This window comes from Dermacentor albipictus, chromosome 4 (assembly GCF_038994185.2).
Source record: "Dermacentor albipictus isolate Rhodes 1998 colony chromosome 4, USDA_Dalb.pri_finalv2, whole genome shotgun sequence".
In the NCBI taxonomy this organism is placed as follows: Eukaryota; Metazoa; Arthropoda; class Arachnida; order Ixodida; family Ixodidae; genus Dermacentor; species Dermacentor albipictus.
The window spans coordinates 60,436,276-60,458,908 of NC_091824.1; the positions used below are offsets into that span (position 1 = coordinate 60,436,276).

The following is a 22,633-nucleotide window of genomic DNA, read 5'->3' on the forward strand; positions in this document are numbered from 1 at the left end:
AACAAGCAAACAAACAAACAAACAAACAAACAAACAAACAAACAAACAAACAAAGCGCGTTCCACAAGTGACGCTGCCGTAAGCACTCCCCTGTTCCCGCCGCCTCTGTGTTTTCTTTATTCCGCTTTCTCATTCTCTCTCTCTCTCTCTCTCTCTCTCTCTCTCTCTCGCTCGTTTGCCTCGGTGCGAGTGGGCGCACGGCAGAAGCCCGTGTCATTTCCTGAGTTAAGCAGACACGAATTGCGCCCGCTATTCAAATGCATCTGCGCGAGTTGAGCAGCCGACTCTGCTGCTGCCTGGCTGACTTCCATTCCCAGCGCCACGCTTCACAGTCCCCACCCTCGCCACACTCACTCTCAACTTCGCTTTTGCAACGGCAGGCCCCGGCTGTCCCTTTCTTTCTTTCCCACCAGCCACGCGTAGCGAGCTACACGGTGTTGTCGAATAGAAAAATACCGCGTCCGAGTTTGACTCGTTTAACGCGTGCCCGCTTTCTCTCTCCCCCCTCTCTCTCTATTCCTCGACAGCTGTGTGCACGCTCTGAGTCGGTGCGTGTCGTCACAACACCCTACCTCCTTCTCTCCCCCATCTCCGCTATTTAGTTTTGTCATTGTCGCACTGGAGCAGCGGTAGTCAAAGATGAAAAAAAAAAAGGAGGAGGAGAGCTTCGGAGAGGATGAGCAAGAGGACAGAATGGTGATGGAACACACAACGCGCGGTACAAAAGGTGAGCGAAAGTGAGCGGCTGGAGCAGAGGGAGAGAGTGGGGGAGAAGACGCGAAGAGACGGGCCACTTGTTTTATGGATTCCGGCGGAAGCCGGGCGGAGCCGGCAAGCCTCGGGTCCAAGAGCGCGCGAGCGGTGCCGAGTTTTCCTTGTCCGCGCTAATTTCGTAATTGAATAATGAGCGCGGGGACGAACGAAAAAGGAAAGCGAGCGAGCACAACCGGTGGAAGGCATGCAGGACGGGGCGTGTACGAATAAAATAGGAGAACAGAACAACAAGTCCGAGGCTTTAGCGTAGAAGGAAATAAAAAGCGCGAAAAGGCGGGAGAGGAGGGGGAGAGAAAGAGTCTGGCGCGGTGTAAACTGGCCCGGTGGCCGCGCGAGGCCCCGTATCAAACAGAAAAGAGGGACGACGCGAGAGGAGGTCCTCGCAAATGCGTTTCCGGACAGAGAGCCACCGCGAAGAGCGTTCCGGCGGCGGAAACGCGGCAAAAACGCCAAGAGTCGCGTGTACGGGCGCTCTCGCAAGCCGCGACCCAAACACCAAAGGGACCCGCGCGTTGCGAGCAGGGACCAAGAAAGAAAGGAAAAAAAAGCGCGAATTACGAAGAGCGAGTCGCATCCTCTCGCTCTTGTTTGACCGGCGGTGCGCGCTGGAGAGCGCTGTTGCAGCAGCCACCTCGTGTCGCGTTTCTTGTTTCGTTTCGTTTACGGAAGGGGGAGGGAGCAGTCGGTTTACTCAGTTTGCAAGTGACGCATCTGCGCGAAGTTTAGCGGTGCGAGTGGAGTTCGGAGGAGCAGTGTTGTACAGACTACGGCCTCGGTATTCCGTCTCTACATGTTCTTTGTGCCTCGACCACGCTCCCGGAGCTATATCGTAGGTTTCCATGCACTTCGTCAAAGTGAGTAAATAAACAAAACAAGAAATGCTACCCGCGGATCTCGACGGCAGATACAAATCGCTCGGCGCAGAGCACGTTTGTCGCGCCGTCTCTGGTGCATTTCCGATAGAGAGAAAAAAAAAAGAAGCCTAAACCGGTTGCAGACTGGCCCAATTAGCGAACACCGAAAAGTGGGAGCCCTCTCACCGTCTCTTTCTCTCGCTGTTAGTGTTCCGGGAAAGACTGTCCTTTCCAGCCAGTTCTTTCGGACGGTATGGCTTTTTGGTTAAATTTCTCGATTTCTTCATTCGCTTTTCCCCGCTTTGCACTGACACGAACGAAAAAGGCTTTCCCTTCCAGAGACCACTTCTCCAATGCTTCGCGGAACGAGTATTCTTTGCTGGTTTCTTTTTTTTTTCTTTTTTTCGGGTGATGGTGGTTGGCCTTGTCATACTTCTCCCATAGGCGCGCGTGGTTAATTTTCCCGGCATGCGTGATTAGGATCACCGCGAGTGCGCATAGAGTGCCTACTTATCGACGCTCATTAATTTCGGTCGGTGGGGAAAGGACAGATGTGCCGGCACCACGGCTGCCCGAATTCGATTTCGCATCAGAATTAGTGCCAACACGCGCATTCACGAACAGCGGGTGAGGGATATCGGGAGAAGCAAGATGTTTGATGGGCGTTGATTACCCCCGAAAACGCGGAACGGGTCGTCGTCTTTCTTGTTTTACTGCCGACGACGGTTTTCGACGGGAACGCGCCTGTCACGATATTTATCTTTCCCCCGTGCTCGAAAACGCTCAGAACCAGCAGTAACGAGAACGGTTCGTGAGGCGTTCTTATTTATTTTTGTGTTTCTCCCGCGTATAGGAGAACGTCCGTGTTCGCGTGTATATGCGCTCTGAATGGCAACCGCTACAATCGCACTGGTCGGATCACTTGTATGAACCATGCTCAACGATTCAATAAAGTGAATAAATCTAAGCCTTGGGCTAAGTGAATGCCAGAACCTTTCCGCTTCCTGTGCTAGTGTTTACATTTTTCATGTGGCCTAAAGTCAATATTTTTTTTTATTCCTTTCAGACGAGGGTAGAAATTAAGCGAGGCTATTCAGGAGACAACGATGGCGTAAACTTAGGAACGTAAACTTGAGTAGCAAACTGGCCAGTAAACACCTTTATGCTACCTGAAGGCATCAAGGCTGCCAAAGTCGAGACCCTCGCTAGGCAATGAAAGAGAAGAAGCGGAACCGAGAGGATCGAATTTTAGCCTACTGGTTTCATGTGCTACGTGACGCCTGCGGTTAAAAGAATGTTCTGCGTCCGCCGCCATGGCAATGAGCGCAGCTGGCTAGCAATACCAGAGTCAGAACTTGTATACATACATGCGTACCCAAGAATGTGAACAAGGGAAGAGCTGTCGCCGCAGCTCGAATGGTAGAGCAATGCCTGCATTGTGCGGATGATGTCGGTTCGACTCTCACCAGTGGGAATATGTTTGTTTCGTCCACTTCCAATTCCATTCTCCGTATTAATTCTTCATTTCAATTAAAAAAGTACGCACAGGTGCTTTTTACCCCATGATTGCTTTGACTTTATTGTCTGCTGGCTTCGTGTGGCTTTGCTCTAAAAAAATATGATTGAGCCCCGTGGTTCATATTATTCGTGTTTATTGTGTATGTCTGTCTCTATAAATATAGTGTGGTGGTTGTGTGTTCATGAGGTTACTTCTATTTCCAGCGCCTCCCTCCTGAAGAGTATAGGCAGGCGTTGTGCCCCTCTCGGTGGCAGTTGCCAGCTTGCTCCTTCCCTATTTCCTTCTCTGCCCAATCTAGTGTGTTTTCATATGTTACAACAACAACAACAACAACGACAATAATAATAATAATAATAATAATAATAATAATAATAATAATAATAATAATAATAATAATAATAATAATAATAATAATAATAATAATAATAATAATAATAATATAGTTGATTAGGATGATTTATTATCATTATTTTTTATTTTTTTTTCTTCATGTCTCATCAATTTATGTATATTTTTGCCTTGTCTGTCATATTCATTGGCACGGTCTTACAAGCCAACGGAGGCTTAGACCGGCCTGCTTGTGCAATAAACATTATTATTATTATTATTATTATTATTATTATTATTATTATTATTATTATTATTATTATTATTATTATTATTATTATTATTATTATTATTATCGGACGATATTTGTAGAGGCCATTGTGCCTTAGTGAATATGCGCTGTCGAGAAGCGGCAAATCGACACCTGAACTTCGTTCGTAGATTTCTACTGGTGTAGAACACTCGTCGCGACAGCAGAACCCCCGGCAACCAATTATTGTTACGCACACATGAATCGGTGCGGGTAATTGAGTTGAGTGACAAGCCACCTATTAAGCACGTTTTGAGACGAACCGGGCAATGCTACACCCTAATTTATAGATGAGACATAATATTCGAACAGGAGCGACACATCTGACGCGCACGTATGCGATCGCACACAACAAAGCAGTGCGTAACACTGCATTTAAGAAAGATAAAACACTCGTAATAATATGCTCGGAATGAAAATATGTCTGAATATTCGTACAACGAACTTAGCTGCGTGGCGTCCTACAAAGAACGAGTGCCTCCTCCGCTGTTCACCGCCCAGCTGAAGCAAGGAATTGGATTTTTTTTAGTTTTTAAGAGACTGTCAGGAGAAACAATAAAAAAAAATCTACCTTTTCCCAGAGGCCAGCGAGTGCGAAGGATGAACTATACTAAAGGCACATTTGTCTTCCGTAACCGATATCTTTCAGCTGACCTCTTTCTCCGCGCAGTTATGTCGATGCTCAGTTGTCGTGCCAACCTCTTTATGACGCCGGGTTCCAAGGGGATTGTAAATACACGGCGGGGGCGGCAGCTCAAGCGATATCCCGTTTCCCTTCTCTTGCCAGCTTTCGTTCCCAACCATCCCTTCCTTTTCTCCCCTTTCTGACCTCATCCCCATTCTTCCGCCGTATACCCTCGCTCTCACACCCTCTCCCCGCGCGGCCGTTTCGTGGGGCGTTTGGCGCGTGATTAAGCGGTCTACAGGGCCGATTTAGCAGCCCTGGTCAGCCGAGCCAAGCCGCAGCCAGAGCAGGGCCGGTGCCAGGGGCTCTGCGTGCTGGTCATTTATCTTCTCCTCCAATGCCCCGGCCACTTTGCCCCGGGTTCAAGCTGCTTAACGACTGCGCGCCGCTGAACAGCGTGGCACACGTGCTTCGTATTACACCGCAAGACCAGGGAGGCTCGGGCGAGGGTAACGAACAGGTGCACACGAACACAAGGGCTTCCTTGTTGTTTTCTGTATATTGCTTCTCTAGATACTGCGCTTGCGTTCTTCCTGGTTGGGCTGGGGAGAGAGGATAAACGTTTAAGCCCAACCTGTTGACAAGCTGCGGAAGTTGAGCCCATTTCCCAAATTTGTGTACGTTTTTTTTTTCCTTTCGGCAACTTGTAAGAACGTGGTGCATATGAAGTGCGTTCTAGCTAATGTCAGCTTCCTTTTTGTTTTTTTCATTCGTTGAGAAGTCACTGAATAGCGTAGCCATTCACCGCAGGCGCGTTACACCCATATACAAAGCCTGACGACAAACCTACAGAGTAGTAAAGTGCAGGGTGTATGCAACTACCCGGGTGAAAAAAAAAAAGACGCGTAATCCTGCCAATGGCGTTGCTTACGATATATCAGCAGACTGCTCACTTTAACGCAGAGCCTCCTTGGCAGCGACATTAATTTGGAGCTTCAAGGTGTGCTGGAGATGCTTATTGAGACCGCTTTGCTGAACCGGAAAAAAAGCGTGCCGTTGCACAATGCTTTAATTAACACGTTACAAATAGTCAAAAACTAAAAAAAAAAACAATGTACACCTGCCCTGCTTCCCACTCGAGAGCACATTAGGGGAGCATGCAAGGAAATAGACCCATATGTCAGACTTTCGATCTTAATTTCATATTCATATAGACTTCGCCATCTTTTAAGCCTCATTAATTTTGGTGCTCCAGGGGGGAACAACAATCTGTTGTCTATCTATTCCAGCTTCACTTTGGAGACATGAAACCACGTCCAGGTATTAACACACAAATAGGTAAACCTCTGACCAGTTCCCCATTAACTTCTCTAGTTTGGTACAATGTGTAGTGCTTGTAATAGTGCTTGGGTCGCTTACTTTGCATGCAAGCTTCCTAATTCGTGTCCGCTGCAGTATGACGGCGAGTGGAAGAGAGGCTATTTATAGCAAGGCAGATATTTTTGCACGCGTGCTTACGGCATGCTACACTGCAGAGGGAGGTGGAAAGGGGATTAAAGGATTCCAGAGGAGAGCAACAAAAATAAACTGAATAAGACATGCATGAGCAAACCTTACAGGACAGACAATGGCGAAAAATACTGGTGTTTTGTTTGTAACGAAGCAAACCTTGGGCAAAGCCTCTTCCATACCTCCAGTTACTCAATCCTGCCTGGCGTCACCTCACAAATTTCACGCAATAATCACATTTTGTTCACTTTCGTTCTATAGCATTTATTGCATTCTGCTAGCATGTATGTAGACCGAGCGAGAGTGGACTAACGTTCAACACACTAAAGGCAGCGGTAACAAACTAATATGCAGTAAGACATGATCACATAACGAGGAAGTTGATGATCGTGATGATTATGATCAGCATCATCATCAGTAGCAGCAGCAGCAGCCACCGCCGCCACCTATATTCAAGACCACTGCCGGACGCAAGGCCTCTCCCTGTGATCTCCAATTACCCGTGCCTTGCGCTCTTTCATTCCAACTTGCACATGCAAATTCATTAATTCCCTCACCCCACATATTGTTTTCTACCATCCTCGACTGCGCTTCGCTTCTGTTGGTACCCTTCTGTAACTCTAAGGGTCTACCGGTCATCTACCCTACGCATTAGATGGATTGCCCAGCTCCGTTTTTTCCCTCTTAGTGTGAGCTACAATATCGGCTATCCCTGTTTGCTCTCTAATCCACGCTGCTTTCTTCCTGTCTCTTCAACTTACCCCTAACATTTTTCATTCAATCGCTGTATGAGCAGTCCTTGTACACTTTCATTTTCAACGACAGTGGTAAGCTTCCAGCATGGATATGGTAATGCCTGCCGTATGCACGCCAACCCATTTTTATTCTTCTGTAAATTTGCTTCTTGGGATAAATAACCTAAATCAATAACCTAACCTGGAACCTAAATAAGCGCATTCCTGTACAGACTCTAGAGGCTGACTGGTGATCCTGAATTCTTGTTTTCTTGCCAGGCTGTTGAACATTATATTTGTCTTCTGAACATTAATCTTCAACTCCACGCTTACCGTTTCTCGGTTGAGGTCCTCAACAATTTGTTGTAATTTGTCTCCACGGTTGCTGAACAGCACAATGTCATCTGCAAACCGAAGGTGGCTGAGATATTCGCCCTTAATCCTCACTCCTAAGACTTCTCAGTCTAATAGATTGAATACGTCTAAGCATGGAGTGAATAGCATTGGAGAAATTGTGTCTTCTTGCCTGACCCCTTTATATATAGGTAGCTTTCTACTTGTCTTGTGGAGAACCAAGGTAACTGTGAAATCTTTGTAGCTATTTCTCAAGATATTCACGTATACCTCCTGTATTCCTTCATTAAGCAATACATTTATGACTGTGGTATCTGAACTGAATGAAATGCCTTTTCATAATACATGAGAGCCATATAGAGAGGCCGATGGTACTCCGCAGATTTCTCGGTTACCTTACATGGAAATTATCCATTGTAGAATATCCCTTCCTGAAGCCAGCCTGTTTTCTTAGTTGTTTGAAGTGCTGCCTTGATTCCATTGGAAATCATCTTGGTGAATATATTATAATCCTCAAAGCAAGCTAATGAGTCTATAATTCCTCAATTCTTTAATGCCTCTCCTCTTATGGATTAGTATAATGTTATCATTCTTCCAGCTCTCCGGTGCAGTCGAAGTCGTTAGACATTACGTATAAAGGGCCGCAAACATTTCAAGCATGATATCTCTTTCATCATCATCATCATCATCATCATCATCATCATCAGCCTGGTTACGCCCACTGCAGGGCAAAGGCCTCTCCCATATTTCTCCAACAACCCCGGTCATGTACTAATTTTGGCCATGCCGTCCCTGCAAACTTCTTAATCTCATCCGCCCACCTAACTTTCTGCCGCCCCCTGCTGGGCTTTCCTTCCCTTGGAATCCAGTCCGTAACCCTTAATGACCATCGGTTATCTTCCCTCCTCATTACATGTTCTGCCCATGCCCATTTCTTTTTCTTGATTTCAACTAAGATGTCATTAACTCGCGTTTGTTCCCTCACCCAATGTGCTCTTTTCTTATCCCTCAACGTTACACCTATCATTCTTCTTTCCATAGCTCGTTGCGTCGTCCTCAATTTAAGTAGAACCCTTTTCGTAAGCCTCCAGGTTTCTGCCCCGTAGGTGAGTACTGGTAAGACACAGCTATTATACACTTTTCTCTTGAGGGATAATGGCAACCTGCTGTTCATGATCTGAGAATGCCTGCCAAACGCACCCCAGCCCATTCTTATTCTTCTGATTATTTCCGTCTCATGATCCGGATCCGCAGTCACTACCTGCCCTAAGTAGATGTATTCCCTTACGAGTTCCAGTGCCTCGCTGCCTATTGTAAATTGCTGTTCTCTTCCGAGACTGTTAAACATTACTTTAGTTTTCTGCAGATTAAGTTTTAGACCCACTCTTCTGCTTGACTCTCCAGGTCAGTGAGCATGCATTGCAATTGGTCCCCTGAGTCCCAAGGCAATATCATCAGCGAATCGCAAGTTACTAAGGTATTCGCCATTAACTTTTATCCCCAGTTCTTCCCAATCCAGGTCTCTGAATACCTCCTGTAAACACGCTGTGAATAGCATTGGAGAGATCGTATCTCCCTGCCTGACGCCTTTCTTTATTGGGATTTTGTTGCTTTCTTTATGGAGGACTATGGTGGCTGTGGAGCCGCTATAGATATCGTTCAGTATTTTTACATACGGCTCGTCTACACCCTGATTCCGTAATGCCTCCATGACTGCTGAGGTTTCCACAGAATCAAAGGCTTTCTCGTAATCAATGAAAGCTATATATAAGGGTTGGTTATATTCCGCACATTTCTCTATCACCTGATTGATAGTGTGAATATGATCTATTGTTGAGTAGCCTTTACAGAATCCTGCCTGGTCCTTTGCTTGACAGAAGTCTAAGGTGTTCCTGATTCTATTTGCGATTACCTTAGTAAATACTTCATATTTGATTAAATCAACTGTTATTCCCCTTTTTCTCAAGTCATGTCTTGCAAAGCCCTTCTAAATTCATTGCTAGGTATAAACGAAGCCTCTGTATACTGTTTGTCACTACCTCTAATGAAGGTAGCATGTCTGCTCCGGGTACTGTACAGGTCAGTATAGAAGTCTTTTGGTGCTTTTACTATATCATCTCAGTTGCTGATGACATTACTCTGCTTATCTGTCAGCGCATACATCTCGCCAGGTCCTGTGCCAAGTTTTCTTCTCACTGATTTCATCACGGGGCCATTTTTTATTGCTTTCTCAATCTTTCCCACGTTATAACTTCGAATTCCCCTTACTTCGTTCGTGTTTGTCAGTTTTGATAGTTTAGCGAATTCTGTCTGATCGCCTGAATTGGCCACTTTCATGCTGTGCCGGTACTTTATTAGGACATTTATTAGGCTCTGGGTGCGCATTAAAGAACTCCAGTTGAATAAAATTGATCTGGAGCTTCCCGCTATGGCGTGCCTCTTAACCAAATTGTGGGTTTTTGCACGTAAAGCCCCACAGTTTTTTTCAGAGACCACCGACGAACAAAAATATTGAAAAAGCTGCAGCATACATTGTTTCACCTCGTGTCGGTGACAGTTTTACACCGGATTTTCACTGTTACCAATTTGGCGGCTCGGCGCAAAAATGCGCCTACTGCATCGTAAATTTTTCGAATGTTGTCGCTTATTCTATAGCTAAACGGCCTTGTTTAATCATATCTCACGCGAGACAGGAATAATTTTGGGTATTTTCGAACGTACGCAAGTAAGGGTGATTACTACCCGCCGTGGTTGCTCAGTGGCTATGGTGTTGGGCTGCTGAGCACGAGGTCGCGGGATCGAATCCCGGCGACGGCGGCCGCATTTCGATGGGGGCGAAATGCGAAAACACCCGCGTACTTAGATTTAGGTGCACGTTAAAGAACCCCAGGAAGTCAAAATTTCCGGAGTCCTCCACTACGGCGTGCCTCATAATCAGAAAGTGGTTTTGGCACGTAAAACCCCATAATTTAAAATAAAAAAAGGGTGATTACTGAACAATGCGTGACCATATATACCTCTACGAAAAGCGGATGCAGTTTACCCGTGGTTTCAGGTTCGAAGAATGACAACTGCGTTCGCCGATATGGTTGCGATTTCGGCGTTGTTTGTATTTCTTGGCTCAAACTCGCCCGTTAAAAGGTTAGACAGAAACTCGGACGCGAGATACGCGGACACGGCGAAATATCCGAGAATATCCGCTCACGTCATCGGGGTCATCGACAGCCAAGGGAAACGAAAGAATAGCGGCCACAACACTCACAAGGGAAGTTGACGCACCCGAAGTAGCCATAGCCTGGGCCCTCACGACCTGCGAAGAAAACGCCATTGTCTTCACCTAATTCAAGTAGGTGCGCAGAAATTAACAGAAAGGTGGAATATACGGACAAGCTCGACGTGTCATAAAGGGCACGAAGTAACTGCCAGAGAAACATATCCTCTGGACTCCTGGGCACGAAACCCGGGAAGGGGACACAGCAGCAGACTCCGCGCAGACTGATGCCATACTCGCCGGGCCTCGCTGCCAAAGGTGGTAAGGAGAGACGACGTCCCCATGAAATACACCGACATCCTACAACACTCCAGACTACACCGAAGAATGTAGCCCCCGTCACACCCCAAGCTAAGCAAGGAGGAGGCAGTAACAATCAGACGACTACAAACTCCTACGTACGTCTACGGGATCTTATACTGCACAGAATAGTGCCCACCCAGTTTTCGTACTTCTCCAATTTTTGACACGTCCCCGACACCTTCCACTACGTGGTGTGGAAGTGTGGACGATCACAAAAAACTAAGTCAAAGTACGTAACCACCGAAGAGCAGTGGGAGTTACAGGTGTCGAGATCGGATTCCGAGCACCAGCTAGCACAGATGAACCGAGCGCGGGAGATAGCCAGGGCCCATGGTTTCCGGGGAGGAGGAAACTGCCCACCAAAAGCGAAGAACACTGCGCTTGCTCAATAATAAAAGTTTGCTCTCTCTCGCTCTCCTTCTCTCCCTATTAACTGACAGTTCCGACAGTTCGCTCCTTTATCGTCACTATAGAACGTGACAACATATCATAGTGGCGTTTATGTGAATACGACAGTAGCGCGTCACATTCTTTAGCTCATCATGGTAACTCTTCAGCGTTTACACGTGATGCATCCGCCCTCGTCTCAAACAAGCTGGAGCCTGTTACGGCAGATTTGCGGTTCACCGGCGAGTAAGGGCCGATTTACGCTCGAGCCGCCCATCGCCGCAAGCCGCACCACACGCTTGCGGTCGCGCGAAAAATTGCACGTATCCAGCACTTGTGCACAAATCACCATTTACACTGTGTGTACAGTGTTTACCTTACACATTGTAAACTGCAATTTGCGCACAAGTGTTTGATACGTGCAATCTTTCGCGCGACCGCACGCGTGCGGTGAGGCTTGCGGCGATGGGCGGCCCGAGCGTAAATCGGCCCTAAGAGGACAGTACACGGCACCAGCCGTCCCTCTTACCCAATGCGACATGCATGCCAGCATACACATGCACCCCGTGAGGCGACTTAACTCGTCTCGAACTGTACCCTCTCCTGTCGTATCGGTGGGTTTCGCATTCCTAGTACTATTACTGCTCCTTAAATGTGATGCGATGTGCCACTTGTCGCATTAAAGCAAACGCCGCTAGTGATGTACCACCAGACGCCGTATATAAACGATCGGCTGCTTTCGAGAGGTATCCCTTTCTGCGTGCATTATTGCCTAAGCTTTTCGCAGCAGTCCCTTTGCTTCAACGAGAAAGCAAACGTATCCTCGACTGTAGTCGACCGAGAATACAGTCGCAGATATTGAAGTTCAAGTTTGTTCAAGCATTACTACATACGTATTTTGTTATAAAATGCACATAACACATAAGGAAGCCGTAAGGTATGTATTTCCTTCCTGGGGAGAGGGGGAGGGAGGAAAGGGGCGCTCCTGTTAGAGCGTGAACTAAAGGAAGAACGTATCGTTAGCAACAGAAATTTAAAACAGTGGAATAAGTACATGTGAACGTACTACAAGTATACCTACACGCAACAACACATAGTTCAGGACTACGCAGGAATTAGCAAAATAATTTCTATCCCGGATGAGCCATTGAAAAGAACATTAAGAACAGCAACAACTTAGCAAATATGCTAGGTTGTGTCACACATAGTACACACAAACAATGCAACGCAGCAATGAAACTTTTCATGACAAATAATTATTCAGTGCAAATACAACGAAACAGAAATGCATATTTATACCATAGCTTCATGGTATATGGCTCTAGCCATTTAAGAAAAATCAGTTCTGCACAATGATTTCCTTAAAACCAGGTAACAATATACCGGGTGTTTCAGCGAACACTATCAAAGTTTTTTAAAGGCTGCCTATGGCAGATAACACAATTATATAGTTCATGAGCTGGATTACTCGAAGAGGCGGGCATTACTTGCTCAAACATTGAAATGTATAATCGACTAATTAACAATATTCACTAATTAAGTTTTTAACTAATTTCGTTATGGCCCATATTGCAATTTACACATTCTAGCCATGGAGCCACCATCCAGCATGGGGAAGTACAAGGACAAATGCAAGAGGACGAAGATTAGCATCGCCCACAATTATGGCCTTACTCTCCTGGACGATGGTAGCCCCACCGGACAAGCCATGGCTCCATGGGTGGCTCCATGGCCATGGAGCCATGGAGCCACCATCCAGCATGGGGAAGTACAAGGACAAATGCAAGAGGACGAAGATTAGCATCGCCCACAATTATGGCCTTACTCTCCTGAACGATGGTAGCCCCACCTTTCTTCGAGGCGTGACATACGGCAGCTGCCTCGACCTTGCTTTCGTCTCCAACTCTCTCGCCAGATGTGTGAAGTGGTTTCCAGACATTGAGACACATGGGAGTGACCACATTCCCACCTATCTGAACATCAAAGGCTTGTCGTCTAGATCAGGCTTACGGAATACCATTCGGACGATTCAATGGGTCAACTTCAAATCTGAGATGGAAGATGCCTGCCGCGAGGGCTTACCATCAGGGTTAGAGCAAACGATTAAAATGACGGTGCAAAACGCCACTCGCATGATGACGATCTCTTCCACGCGGAATGACTTCGACATAGAATTAGAGCGCCTTCGAGCGCTTCGTCGCCGGGCGGAACGTCGATATCGGCGTACAGAATCAATTCATGACCTTAGGGCAGCCAGGAGGATGCAAAAGAAGATTCAGCGTCGTATGGATAGATTAGCGTCGGAACGTTGGGCAACGTTTTGCAAGAAACTCGACCCCCGCAAGCCACTGTCTCACATTTGGAAAACGGTGCAAGGTCTGCGTTGCCTTCCGGAACGGCGTTTCCCATTCAAGGCGCTAGCGCTTTTCCAAGGGCGGCAAGACATCGATGTCGCAGAAGACTTTTGAGCACGGATCGCAGACCAAGCGACTCGTCCAGATCCTCCAGCCCGAGCTGACGTCCCCAATTCCCGTGATTGCCGCATGGACCTTCCTTTTACAATGGAGGAGCTCGAAGCGGCTCTAGCTCTCTGCAGGCGCTCATCATCTCCGGGTCCGGATGGTATATCATACCGGGCCTTGTGCTATCTCGGAGAGTCCACACGGATAGAGTTGTTGAGCCTTTACAACTCCTCATGGCAGGAGGGAAATGTTCCTGACGAATGGAAAGTAAGCCGCCTGGTGCCACTCTTAAAGCAGGGCAAATCCCCATTAGAACTCACCTCTTACCGCCCAATAGCGCTGGCCAGCTGTGTAGGAAAGATAATGGAACGGATGATCCTTGGCCGCCTGGAATGGTACCTTGAATACTACAAGATTTATCCGATTTCCATGGCTGGTTTCCGACGTGACCGCTCTTCTATCGACAATGTAGTTGATCTCGTTTCATATGTCCAGCACGAAAAGTACCGTAAGCGTTTATTTGCAGCTTTATTCCTAGATGTGAAAGGGGCATACGATAACGTCTTACATGAGGCCATTCTCGACGCCCTTGCGACGGTTGGCCTAGGTGGTCGAGTTTTTTTGTGGATTGCAAGCTACCTATCTGCAAGATCATTCTTTGTGTTAACTGACGATGGCCCAACTACGCGACGCTATACCAGCAGGGGCGTTCCTCAAGGCGGTGCTCTCAGCCCGACGCTATTCAACCTCGCTCTTGTTGGACTTGCTGAGTACTTCCCAACTACCATCAAAATTTCAATATACGCTGACGACATCTGTGTCTGGACTTCGGCAGTCACGCGTCCTGAGATACGTGCGCGACTTCAAAGAGCGGCCACTTTGACAGCGAACTACTTGTGTAAACAGGGTCTCAGCATATCACCAGAAAAATACGCACTAGTAGAATTTACTCGCGAACCGATGATGCCTTATATCGTCTCAATCAATGGGCGGACCATTTCCTATGTCCGAACCCACAGATTCCTTGGCGTAATTATTGACCGAGACCTCTGTTGGAGCCCGCACGTGGCCCACATGAAACGGCGCCTGACAGCAACTTCCCAGTTGTTTAAATACTTGGCAGGAAAGACGTGGGGGATGTCAGTAGACGCAATGATTAAACTCTAAGATATAGTCTACCTGTACTGACCAACACCTGCAAGACAAATATTCGTGTTCTGCAGGCAGCACAAGCTCAAGCACTCAGAGTCTGCCTTGGTTTGCCCAGATGCACCTAAACAGAGGCAACTCTTGCGATTGCTCGGGACCATCCAATGCGAACTCACATTACGGTGGAAGCCCTGAGAACGCACATCAGACATTTTGCACGTGCCACCTATCACCACCTTGCAGCACTACCTTCGGACAGGCACCAATCATCATTCTCTAAAACTATCATCAAATACAACGACAAACTTCCATCGGGCTTCACCGCTGCATCTAAACCATCGATACCCCCTTGGTGTCTTATCAGCCCCACAGTCCATCTCAGTGTACCAGGAATCGGAAAAAAGTCTGAACTGTCGTCGCCTGTGCTGAAGCAACTGTCTCTGCTTCTTCTGCACGAGAGGTACGCGGACAGGGAACACAATTATACCGATGATTCCACAAACATCCAGTGTTCGTCCGGTGCTGTGGTTGTCCCAGCAAAAGCTATTACCATCAGCTTTAGGAGTGACCACCCAACAACATCGACATCTGCTGAACTAGCTGCTCTTCGCGCTGCACTTCGTGTCGTCAATCGGGAGCCACCTCGACAATGGTCAATCTTCAGCGATTCAAAGGCAGCCCTACAATCTGTACTATCAGCTCTGCATCGCGGGCCATTCGAACAGCTCGTATTCGATATTAGATGCCTACTCCATACATCACAGGAGAAAGGACACCACGTGACGTTTCAGTGGCTGCCAAGTCACTGCGGCGTCAGTGGAAATGAAGACGCCGATAATGCCGCTCGGGCAGCTCTTGAAGACGCACAAGAAGAGGCCATACCGCTTTCACGATCCCACGCAGCTAGCAGACTTCGAGTGCTTGCACAGGAGATCACGCTATCTCTATGGTGCACACCAAACAGCCAGACCACCCAGAGCAACCGTCAATACCACCTGCCCTCTTTGATGCATCTCTATATGCCAACTGGACTCCGTCGAAGAGAGGCGACTCTGCTTTATCGCTTATGGCTGGGGGTGGCTTTCACTAAATCTTACTCCTTCCGCATTGGAATGGCTGACAACGATCTCTGTAATGCCTGTCTTTGCGAGGAGACGCTGGAACATGTTCTGTGCGACTGTCCTGAATATAATGTTCAGCGACAGTCCCTGGCATCTGTTCTAGCGCGCCTTGACAGTAGACCATTGTCCCTCGACATGATTTTCACATGCCGCCGACAGAAGATATTGCAGGTGAAGGCGACAAAGGGACTACTTCGGTTTTTGAAAGAGACGGGATTGGACAAGCAGCTGTGAGAGTGATGTCGCGTACCATGCCAAATTGATGGACTCCAACGGACGATGTGTTTGTGCTGTGCTATGTGCTCTCTCTCCCTCTCCCCCTTCTCCATCTTTAATCTCCCCCATCCTTCTCCCATGTGTAGGGCAGCAAACCGGTTAAGCCAAAATGGTTAACCTCCCTACCTTTCCTTCTCCACTTTTTCCTTCTTCCTTCCTTCCTCCTTAGCAATGGAGTTCGCAAGGCAGATCTACTTGGAACGAATTCTCAGGATGGCACCAGTTTCGAAATATTAATTCCGGCAACTTTCCGGAGAAATGCATTGGAGTTCTAGTCACTTTCTTAAAGGGCCCCTCACCAGGTCAGGCCTTTATGAGCTCAGAAGCGCAGAGCATACATTGCGCTATAACGATCGTTTCTGCAAAGTATTACATCGCTACGCGCCGCGGAAAGATCTGGAATTTCAAACCGAACGCCACTTTCTGGCCGCCGCACTCCAAGCCGGAGGATGATGTACACGTGCTAGTGTGCCTACGTATACGTGTTCGAGCGTTGACGTCGCTCATGGTGACACATGACTTCGAGAATTATTCAAGCCAACATCTGTTACTTGTGTAATATGTTGCTAGAATAGACGAATTAAAGCTTAGAGAAATAATAAACCTAACAATTCTAATGTATGCATGTTTTTGTTTTACTTCGCACCATAGCACGAGAGATGTACTTCCGTTTCGTCTGCTTGTTCCCACGTCGTGCGGTCGCGCGTGCAGAAACCGAAACTACGTCATTTTCTACCGTGTTTCAGCGCGGGATCATGCTCTGTGATCCGCTTGTGTCTGCCTCAGTATTCGTGTAGCACCGACTTATACCGCTAGTCTGATGTCCTCGTGCACAGCGCGCAAAATCGTGTGCTGCGCTAAACGAGACAATCGCAATAGCTCGCACACGACGCCGTCAGCGGAAGTGCTCCGCGTCGCAAAAAAAAAAAGCAAGGAGAAAAAAAATGAAGGTGGGGCCCATGACGTATGCGACACGCGATCCTCGAGATCCGGTATGGGAGAACACAGGGAAGGAATTTCGATTGCGGAGGCTAGACGGGGCAAGTGGAGAAAGCGTCTATGTTTGCGGTGAAGCTCGCCTGGGTTCGCGACCCTGAAATATCTATATCTCGGCTATTAATGAGCCGATTTGAAAACATTTTGCGGCAGCACGCTCCCTAGAGAACACATAACGACTTCCAGCGTATAACCAAATTTTCTGTGGGGCCTACTGAGGCGTCCTTTAAGAAAACCTCGTTTTATGCACTCAAGCACAGAAGCATTCGGTCTGCATCAAGTTTCGCTGCGTAGCGAAGACGCCCCTGTTCCGCGCGCTGCCTCTTTCGTGGGAGGGTGCATACGGGGCCGGCACGCTGCTGTGATACCAGCTCCAAGCGCTCTCTTCAGGCTAGGAACATTGTAATGTTTACACTACCACAGCACAACACGTGACCACTACAGCCGAGCACCTGCATTTTTGCTGCATGGGAAAGCAAGCCAAGCATGTGCCATGCGCACAAACTGTGAAACGCTGCCCCAGCAGCGCCGGCCGGGATGCGCGGAGGCGAGAGCCATCGTGTGGTCTTGCAAGAAACTCAGTGGCACACGTGGCAAGACCACAACAGCAGCAGCAGCAGCAACCGGAAAGTTCGGGAGAAGAGGCAAAGAAAGCTCCACTTTACGAATCAGGTTGACCTCCACATCCCACCATCTATTCGTACCCATTCGTAACAAACATTTCAACAGCACAATCCTGGCCTTGGATTAGGATCTGCTAACTTAAAGGATGTGATGTAAACATGAAGGTTTTCCTTGCTTTACCTCTATATTGTGGTTACCCAAAATGTGAAGTAGATACGAAGACTAAATCCAAAGATTAACCAGAGCAAGTACTGAAGCTGATAGTGATGGCGTATGTCGGAAGTGCCCGTACATTTCGGTCCATCGTAAATGTAGCAGGTGTTGACGGTACTTTTAACCTAGACTGTTTCTTCTTCGCTACATCACGATCTAGTGGAGTTGGTATTATTATTTTCAACAGAGCTCTCTTGCGAGATCATCGTGTCTTTTATGATGGGACTGGGCGGATATTGGCATTTGATTGTGCACTATCTTCATTTAGGTTACGGATTTTGTGCATATATGGACCCGCGCAGGCCATTAAGTCCAATGAATTTTTCCTTGACCTGGACGTGTATTTCCTTGACGGTCATCACGCGGTGCTCGTTGGGGATTTTAACTGCGTCTTAGACACGCGAGCAGATGTGCAGGGCCCGGGCTGGGGTCGCCCTGATTGGAACGCACGGGAGTTGCGTCGCCTCGTCCAGCATTTTTCGTTGCTGGATACATATCAACTTTTTCATGGTTCTTTATTTGCCTGGACCTGGCGACACGGTGCGTCGTCAAGCAGGTTATAGACCGTGCCTATGTGCCAAGCAGTTTAGCTCAGTATGTCACCCGGTCTGATGTGATAACGTTACCTTTATCCCCTGTTTATATTTCCGACCACAAACCAGTAATACTTGAAATTCGTTTCCCAGCTTCCTCATCAGTCCTGGCGTCTGGACATCCGCGTTCTACATGACACGCGCTCGCGCTCTTGTTTGTCAAGAGTATTGGGCGCCTCTGTTTCTAGATCTGACCAAGAGTCATGGGATACGCTCAAGGTGCAGTGGCGTCTGCACTGTTCAGTTGAAGGACGTGCACTCAGACGACGTATGTCAGAGGAACTGGCGGATACTGCCACGAAGCTCCGCATCGCCCTTCGGGTCAATCAACTGACTCCGTTGATGCGGTCCTGGCAGCGTGAGCTACGGAGGCGTTTCCAACGCCTCATCGCGGCGTCGTCTATGTCAGCTGCTGCTTGGCGATGCAGACGTAATCCGTGTGCACACCCCGAAGTTCTGCGCTTTTCAAGAAACTCGCTTTTTAGACAGCCGAATGCATTCGGTTCTGCGGCCCCAAGAGCACTTCCTGTTACACCACCTCCCACGCGTGATTATTCGCTCTTCGTAACGCATTTTGAGCACATGGCGCGTACGACCATGCAAATAGATTCTGGCTCTCGAGGATTTCATACATTGCTTAGTGGGCTGCCTCAGGTTCCACCTGAGGTAGCTGACCGTCTTCGTGCACGACCATCAGTCGAGGAAGTGAAGGCAGCATTATCTTCCATGAAGCGTGGCTCGGCCCCAAGGCCGGACGGCTTACCCATTGAGTTTTATCTAACGTTCTGGGAAGATATTGGTGCCACTTTCGTATCTGTTATCAGCCAATGCTTTGATAACTTTGATTTCCCGTTTAGTTTTCGGGCGGTCGTATTGTGCTGATACCTAAGCACATTCCGTCATCAGTTCGTCCAGGGGAATGGAGGCCAACCACGCTTCTCAACGTTGACTACAAAACCTTCACAGCTGTTCTCACCCGGCGCTTGAGAAGCCTGATGCCTTCCCTAATAGGACACCATCAGGCATGCTCAGTCCCTGGCAGAGAGATACACAGTCTTTCGTTCGTTACGCGTGACATAATGACATATACACGCTGACCAGGTGGGTACGTGGTCTCTTAGTTTCACTAGATCAAGAAAAGGCATTCGATCGCCTTGAACATAACTACATCTTTAATGTACTGACCTCGTTCGGCTGCTCGTCAAATTTTGTTGAGCTTATTAGGAATACTTATTCAAATATCCGAAGTACATTGTTCCTTGATGGTCGAGAAAGTGCACCGTTTCCCGTTACTCGTGGCGTTCGTCAAGGGTGCCCTCTATCCCCAGTACTCTTTGTGCTCAGCCTTGAACCATTTCTGCGCTTAATAGTGAGAGACCCTTACGTATGCGGTCTCCCACTGCTTGGTAGCGGTGTTGTGAAGGTGACAGCCTTCGCCGATGACATCACATTATATCTCAGGAATGAAGATAGCTTAACCCGTAGCCTTCGAATTTTCACTGAGTACGGAAATATTTCAGGTGCTGCACTAAATTTTTCAAAATGTCGTTATTTGTTCATTGGTTCACCACAGACACACCTAAGTCCCATTTTCGGTCTTCAAAAGAGCAATTCTCTTCGCATTTTAGGCCTTGACTACACCTCTAATGGCATATCAGACTCTATGTGGCTCTCAATTTTTGAAGATGTAAGGCGAAATATTGAAGATGTTCAAGGGTATGATTTACCCCTATCAGAAAGAAGGTGCTTAGCGCAGTCTGTATTTTGCGGCCGAGTGCGGTACGTTTGTCACGTCGTACAGCCGCCATTACGGGTTACTAGGTCCTTGCAGTCTCCTCTTGGTGCCTTCTTCAGGTCGGGCCGTACAGAACTAGTCTGTCGCGCGGCGCTTGGGCAACCACGCTCTCGCGGTGGGTTCGCCTTCCCATCCGTGTCTGTCCGCTGCCGGCTGCTTGCTCTGCGATTTCTGCTCCGTCTGTTGCAGCATGATCAGTGTCCAGCGCGTGAACTCGCTTGCTATTTCCTTGGCACGAAAATTCGCTACATGTTACCGGGCGTACACTTAAATCGCGGACCACAAGTGTTAAACGCACCTACATTTTACTGTACGGCCGTGGCATTTTATCGCCACATACAACAGGTATGTCCTGATGTAGACGTTCTTCAAAAGCGTGTAGTAGATACTATGTCAGCCTTACTGCTTCCTCTAGTCCCCCCAGCGCGCCTCGCACGTTCCAATAATGTGTCGTGGGATGCGATAACGGCGTCATTTTTGCCTGGCCACCTACCCGACTTCATGTGGCGTCTAGGGTGGCAAGTGCTTCTCACTCGGGACAGGCTTGAGCGGTGGGGCGTTGTCCCATCTTCGCAGTGTCCCAATTGCCCCCTTCAAGAATCCAATAAACATGTAATGCTGCAATGCGTCGTTGCCAGGATATTTTGGAGGGCCGTGCATACTGGATTTCGTGGCCTTGGCGTTAACCGCTTTATTACATATGGTCGTTGCTCACGTGGCCGCTTCGTGCGACATTTAATTGCATCGGGGACCTTCTGTCTATGGCGTAGCCGGTGCGAGGCAGTTGCCATGGGACGTCGTCACCGCGCTCTATTTCCACTTATGGGGAGGCTCTTCTCTGAGCTACTGTCGTTTCTGTCGGAGGAGTTGTTCTTCCTTGGAGAAGAAGAGTTCCTTCGACAGTGGTCATGTCGTTTCCTGTCGGTGGCTGATGGACGCGTATGGTTGAATTTTCGTTCAGCCTGGTTCTTGTAGCCAGACCATCAGAAGTATTCATTTAATGCACACAGAATGCAAGTGCCCGTGAGTTCTGTGTGTGTGTCCTCTCGTATACATGATCATTTTTGTATACAGTATACACATCTCGCCCACATCACTTCAAAATTGTGTAAAGTGTTCTATCACATCATCATTGTATATGACCATTGTGTACACTGTATATATTGAAAATCATTTTGTAACTGTGGCCTTTAGTTTATGTGTAACTGTGCCTTTCCGTGGGTATACGTGTTTATATGTTGGTGCATGAGGACTCGGACACTACTTACGTTGACAACGTGCTGTGTTTCGTTTCTTACATGTTATCGTCCCGGTGGAATTGTGACGTGATTATGACTCAGTGTTCGTATCGTCTCTTGTCGAAATAAATTTTTTCTAAGCACAGAACGGTGTCTGTGGACCGCGCGGTGTGAATATGTCCGCGTCCACTGTCGATCGACCGAAATGTACCTTGTGCGTTTTGATCGATTGGCCGTATAGCCTCCGTACAACGACAATAGGGAAAGAAATTCAGGAAGAGCGGGCATTTACATAGTGCCCAGCGGCCGAATTGAATGCAGCGCGCCAAGCTGCTGGCATTCAAACATGAACCACACTTACGGTTTTGGTGTTGGGCGCGCGCGTCTTGAACGCTAGCTGGTACGCGTTACGCCGGCTGCGCTGATCGACGCGGAGTTTGTTCTTGCTTCTAATGCTCAAACGCGCATGGTCTTGGTGAGGAATTGCTTTATTTAGTAAAATAAATATGACTGCGAGCGATACTTACAAGCCTCCATCGAATACTTCCTCTGTGCAACGTGCAATGTCATAATGTATACGCAAAACACCTTGTGAAATGGGGAAATTTTTATTTTGCATCATATAAAGGCTCGTTCCACCCACCATGGTTGCCCAGTGGCTATGGTGTTGGGCTGCTGAGCACGAGGTCGCGGGGTTGAATCCTGGCCGCGGCGGCCGCATCTCAATGGGGGTGAAATGCGAAAACACCCGTGTACTTAGATTTAGGTGCACGTTAAAGAAACCCAGGTAGTTGAAATTTCCAGAGTCCTTCACTACGGCGTGCCTCATAATCAGAAAGTGGTTTGGCACGTTAAACCCCATAATTTTTAGGCTCTCGTTCCGGGCGTTTGGTGCGTTCATCCAATGTGGCGGCACCAGGTAAGCAGCAGTAGCGCCCGTACGAAGCTCTGACGGACGGCATCAGCTGTAAAAATAAATTACAAACATGTGTCAATCTGGTATTTAAACAAACTGCGTGTAGAGGCGAATCTTGCGAAAGTGGCGGTGGTGGGGGTGAAACTATTTACGAAAAGGGCCCTGAAGGACACCTGACTGTTCGTCAAGGTGTAGAGGGCACATCCCATGTCGGGACGGGGAGCTCTAGGTTCTCCGCCGTTTTGCGGGCCTTCTGGATAGCCCAGAGTTGTTCTTGAAGCTC

General features: G+C 47.9%; 1 long non-coding RNA gene across 2 annotated transcripts in view; it reads right to left on the reverse strand.

Moving 5' to 3' along the window:
• Positions 1-22,633, reverse strand: part of LOC135896423 (uncharacterized) — a 657,092-nt gene that overhangs the window by 43,907 nt on the left and 590,552 nt on the right. For both annotated transcript variants that reach the window (XR_011513927.1, XR_011513926.1), the window contains one exon: positions 10,269-10,316. This is a non-coding gene — a long non-coding RNA (uncharacterized lncRNA). The remainder of the gene's footprint in view (positions 1-10,268; positions 10,317-22,633) is intronic.